Source organism: Sceloporus undulatus, chromosome 2 (genome assembly GCF_019175285.1).
Source record: "Sceloporus undulatus isolate JIND9_A2432 ecotype Alabama chromosome 2, SceUnd_v1.1, whole genome shotgun sequence".
Classification (NCBI taxonomy): domain Eukaryota; kingdom Metazoa; phylum Chordata; class Lepidosauria; order Squamata; family Phrynosomatidae; genus Sceloporus; species Sceloporus undulatus.
Genome location: NC_056523.1, coordinates 158,641,410 through 158,647,409, shown reverse-complemented (window position 1 = coordinate 158,647,409; position 6,000 = coordinate 158,641,410).

Genomic DNA, 6,000 nt, shown 5'->3' with positions numbered 1-6,000 from the left:
TCAGGCCCCACCTAGAATATTGTGTCCAGTTCTGGGCGCCACAATTCAGAAAGGACATTGAGAAACTGGAGCGTGTCCAAAGGAGGGTGACAAAAATGGTGAAGGGTCTGGAAACCATGCCCTATGAGGAACGCCTTAGGGAGCTGGGGATGTTTAGCCTGGAGAAAAGAAGGTTAAGAGGTGATATGATAGCCCTGTTTAAATATTTGAAATGATGTCATGTTGAAGAGGGAGCAAGCTTGTTTTCTGCTGCTCCAGAGAACAGGACCCGGAACAATGGATGCAAGCTACAGGAAAAGAGATTCCACCTGAACATTAGGAGGAACTTCCTGACAGTTAGGGCTGTTTGACAGTGGAATGCACTCCCTCGGAAGGTGATAGAGTCTCCTTCCTTGGAGGTCTTTAAACAGAGGCTGGATGGCCATCTGTCAGGGATGCTTTGAATTGGATTTCCTGCATGGCAGGGGGTTGGACTGGATAGCCCTAGTAGTCTCTTCCAACTCTACGATTCTATGATTCTATGTTTGGCACATTTAGTTGGCTTCTCAGCAAAAGCCTGTTTAACATAGGACACTACTAGCAGCATCGTTTGCCATCAGCATGGCCTCTTGCCTCACAGGAGCCCGCAATCCCACCACCATGGAGAAGTAGTGCCATAGTGAGCCCTATTTTCCTAACTCCAGCTTAAACTCTTTACTCTCTATAGTACCTTTGCTTTCTGAAGACTCAGACTAGGAAGCTTTAAAGTGGTTAACTTTCCCCTTCCTGTAAGACAACAGTGTCCTCTTCCTAAACTCTTTTGGTTTTCATATCCCACACCAGGGAAGAGATTCCAAACTCTTTTGGAATCTTAATGTTCTTTTTAAAGAGTTTTGACACACATTGATCCCACACATCCCTCCTCACCCCAAATGACAGTCATCAAGATAGCTGAAATTCGTAACACACAAATTTAGTATTGAAGTGGAGGAGGCTGTGCCTTGGCAAGAATCAGATAGTATGTGAAGTGGCATTGAGCCTGGCTCAGCAGAGGGTGAGAAAATCTTGCTGGCAGCATTTGTAATGTGTAAGGCCATTGGCAGCATCTCAGAGGTTGTAGTGGCAATGTTAGCAGTCTGTCTTGCAGCTCAGCGTAGAAGGAGAAGGAGAAGCAGGGAAGCAACTATACAAATGACAGATGGGCAAAAAGTTGAGTTATCTGTCCTGGTGGATGGAGGTGATCATTGACAGTTAGAACAGGAGGAAGCCAAGCGGATGTCACTTGTTAAATCCCTCCTGCAGTGAGAATGATGTGGGGCCAAGTTGATGAAGGCCATTGCTGGGACCATCTGCTCCCTTTTCCTGAAGGAATGGCTTGCCTACTTTCCTGCCTCATGTATTGGACAAATAGACATAGAACCAGGGTGTGTGTATGCGTGTGTGAGAGAATGCTGCCAGTACTCAAAAGACAAGAGAATGACACAGCCATAGGGCTGAGATGGAAGAACCCCAGCTTCCCACGTTGAGTTTCTAATGAACAACATACATCCAATAAGGCTAGCTCTAAAGCTATTTTCTCACATTACACAGAAAGCAAATTTTGGTCATCCCGTATATAATCGACTACAAGTCAACCACATGTATGAGTCAAGGTCAAGTTTTGGGGCCAATGTTATTGATTTTTTTATGACTAGGAAGGGGAGAAAACAATTGAGTGATCTGCAGAACAATGGAGAACAGGGACACTTGGGCCCCATTCCCACTGCCTTATAGAGCGGATCCAGATGCGGATTATGGGGCATCGTTCCCATTTGAGCACGCATTTGATCCTCATTGTGCCGATATCATTCCCATTGGAATTCGGATCTGATCCCCATGTAATTGATTTTTCCTTGGAAAATCCGAATCAGTGATGGATAAACTGGATTAATTTGACTGCACATTTTTAGAGGTTTTTCCTAGACCTCCTGTGTCTGATTCAGAGCGAACAAATGGGAACGAAAGGGTGTCTGATTTGGGAACTTGGGGATGGGAGGAGCAGTGCTCAAGAGGGTGGCCTGGGGGTGTCACCTGTTTGTTCTATTTCCTGCATTACCGGTGCCATTTCCCCCATTCGTGTAGTCTTTCCCCCGGTGGAGTGGGAAGCAGGGTAAGGCGATCGCATGTGTAGACAAATTTATTTATTTTTAAATTAAGCTTTCAATCGCTTAGGTGCTCTGTCGGGTGTCCAAACATAGCAAATTGCTACATTGACCTCCAAACATGGTAAATACATTTTGCCCCCCTGCAACCTCCCCCTGCTCCACATTCATAGATCGACGTGTGAGGAGACCCATTGAACACCATTTTTAAACTATTATTTTTTCTTTTTTTTTTTACATGTCTGCTTGATCACCCACCAAACAGCCCTGGGAGCAATGGGGAGGCAAAGGGACTTGGGGGGATGGAGGCTCCCTTTCCCCTTTCCCAGAGGCACTCTGGGAAGACACACAGGAGAGCCTGGGAGGCAAAGGGACATGGGGGGAATAGAGGCTCCCTTCTCCCTTTCCCAGAGGGGAAAAGCGCCTAAGCGACTGACTGGCTGTGACGTCAAGCGGTTAGGCGCTTGATTGACAGCTGCTTTTAAAAAGGTTCCGGAAGGGCAATGGGAACGGGGAGCAAAAAAGTCCGCTTCAAATTACAACCGAGATAATTTCAATGGGAATGAGAACATGGGTCAAAAAACCCGAGTCGTTTGCCCCCCTTTTGTAATGGGAACGAGGGAGCAGATTCGAATACGACTCGGGAAAAAATCAGAGTCAGAATCACAGCAATATAAGCCGCTTTTTTTGCCCAGTGGGAATGGGGCCTTGGAGATGTCTCATCCACAAGGTTACCATGAGTTGAGGAAGACATAAAATAGAACTGGACATAATATTCCAGGAGGGGTCTGACCAAAGCATAATAGAGTGGCACTATTACTTCCCTTGATCTAAGCTGCTTGGGATGTCTCTTGCCAGCATTGTAGTGGCAGAAAAAACAGAGCTAACAAAAGCAACCAGCTGGAAATGATGGGGTGGAAAATTTCATCAAGACACTGTGAAGAAAAACATAATCCATTATTAAGTACAAAAATACAAGCAATAAGAATATGACAACACCAAGGACACATGGATTTTTGTGGAAAGCCATCCTTGCATGAAGGGCCTGTATATTAATTTGTTCTGTATAAATCGTATGACAAAAGAAGAGAAAATGATGAAAGTTAGTGATCATATCTCCTATCGCCTTATATTTGCCTAAAAAGTGGGTGACCAATTTGAATTGTAATTGCAGAGGAAGAGGAATGGAAAGTTTAAACCTTTCCCCCCACTTCTGCTTTCCTGATTTAATCATTGAGATGGAACAGAGTTTTGTAAGTTACCCTTCAGGGCCCTTAGCCTAATCTGACCTACAAAGGTCAGAACCTGTCCTTCACAGGCTTCAGGAGATAACAGAAGTACCTAAATGATGCACACAACTAGCCACTCTTGTCCAGGCCATTATATCCAGCCTGCCAAGTTCTGTGGAGTGAGATGAATCCATCCTTACAGCATAATGTTTCTCTCAGTATAGGCCATTGTTGTAGTTGTTAAATTGTCATATTATGTGTAATGAATTTTCTTCTTCACACACACACACACACACACACAGAGAGGTTTCTTATGGTCAAAGTAGGTTTTTTTTTACATTTGCAGAACAGATGCAGGAAACCCCCAAGTTCATTTTTGGCAATGTTATAGAAAAGTAACCTCAAGTGTGGGGTGCGGTGTGTGAATGAGCTAGTGCAGTCATGCACCTAGACGGCTGGCTGCGCTCCCAGCCAGGAAAAAAGCAGCCACACTGTTGGGCCTCCTCTTCTCCAGGGGACACCCCTACTTCCATCCAGGCCATCCCACCCCTAGGCTGCGCTTGTCCAACCGCTGAAATTCTGGCTCAGCTTCAGGCACCTGCTCAGACAGCTGCTGGCCAGTTAATACGCCTGCAAAGAATCACAAAGCTGCTTGGGATGTCTCTTGCCAGCATTCCAGTGGCTGAAGAAGCAGCTGAGAGTGGTGGGCTGGAGGTCCCAGCATCAAAGCCCAGGCCTATAAGATGGCACCTGGGCACCTGTACCAATTGCTCCCGCCTCTCTTCAAGTGAGAGGATTTCTAAGACATTCAGGGAAAACTCCAGTAGCTTGCCTAGAGTTATTGTTAAGCACCTCACTCAGCAGGGGTGTAAGGCCTTACACCAGATCCCATCTGATCCTGGAAGCTAAGCAGGGCCAGCCCTGGTTAGTACTTGGATGGGAGTCTGCCAACAAATACCAAATGCTTTAGGCTATATTTCAGGGGAAGGAACTGGCAGAACCACCTCTGAGTATCCTTTGCCTAAGTGAACCCTATGAAATTCATGGGATTAAGAGAGCCAGCATGATGTAGTAGCTTGGACTGTGATTCGAGACTAGGATTTGTTTCCCTGCTTGGCCATGAAACCCACTGGGTGACCTTGGGCATGTCACATGCTCTCTGTCTCAGGGGAAGTCAATAGCAAACCTCCTCTGAGCAAATCTTGCCATGAAAAGCCTGAGGGTCACCATAAATTGGAAACAACCTGGAGATCCACAACAAAAATTACCATAAATCAACAGGTGACTGGAAGGCACATACACACACTGAGTTGCCAGAATGAAAACTGGAGAGGTTGTGTAAAGAAGGAAGTTCAGCCAGTGTTGTTTGTTGTGCAACAAGGCAAGAAGCAACACCTGCTTGTTCTGCAGATACCATGGATTGCTGAAAGAAATGAATGAGTCTTTGAGCAAATCCAGCCCCAACTCTCACTAGGAGTGAAGATTACTCCTTGCCAGCATTGTAGTGGCAGAAAAAACAGAGCTAACAAAAGCAACCAGCTGGAAATGATGGGGTGGAAAATTTAGGGAGATTTAGGGAGCATGGAAGAGCAACAAACGGTCAGATTAATAAAAAATAATAAATAAAATCTTTATTTCTATACCACTTTTCCTGGCAGATCAAAGCGGTTTACAAGTTTAAGACAGATGTACACTATAACATATTACAATATAAATACAATCAGAAATACATTTCATTAGAGCATCATAAAAACAGTTTAAAATCTCACAATCACAGATTGAACATTTTAAGATTATTTCATTTGCTGTCAGAGAGAGGACAGAGCTTCTTGCAGGATTTTCTGCCTCAGATACCAAAATAGCTTGCCTGGATCTAGGTACTGTACACTCTGACTGGTGCCTCTCAGATCTTCCCATCTTTCAAGAAGGCCCAGGAAGACCCTTCAACCATCTCTTCTAGCAAGTGAATTATGTAATACTTTTGGTGGCACAGTGAGAGCCTTCCTGGTGTAGTGGTTTGAGTGTTGGACTATGACTCTGGAGAACAGAGTTCAATTCCCCTGCTCGGCTGGGTGACCTTGGGCAAGGCACATGCTCTCAGTCTCAGGGGAAGGCAATGGCAAACCTCTTCTGAACAAACCTTGCCAAGAAAACCACATAATAGGTTTGCCTTAGGGTTGCCATAAGATGGAAATTACTTGAAGGCACACAATACACAAACAAAACACCTTTGAGACACAGTGACAGATGTGGCATACGTTTTTGTAGACTTGGTCTACTTCCTCAGATGTATGGAGTGAACTCATGTCCAGGAAGGCCTTTTATCATTAGCCTGTATAAATAGCTATGGAAATGCAAAACTTGTGGGTATGGTAATAAGGTAACAGGTTCAGTTTTAACTACGGAACTGAAGTCCAAAAGCAGGAGGGAAGATATTGCCTAACTGGTCACCTGATCACCATTCCAACAAGTTTAGCATTTCTATGGCTATTTCATACAGTTTGATTATAAAAGTCCCTTCTGGGCAAAACTTTAGTCCATGCACCTGAGGAAGGAGACCAAGGGGCTCTCTAGGCTGCCACTAGGGGGCAGTTTGCAGCCACCCCTTTACTGGCCAGATTGGGGCCATGGCAACCTCACGCCACGGCTCC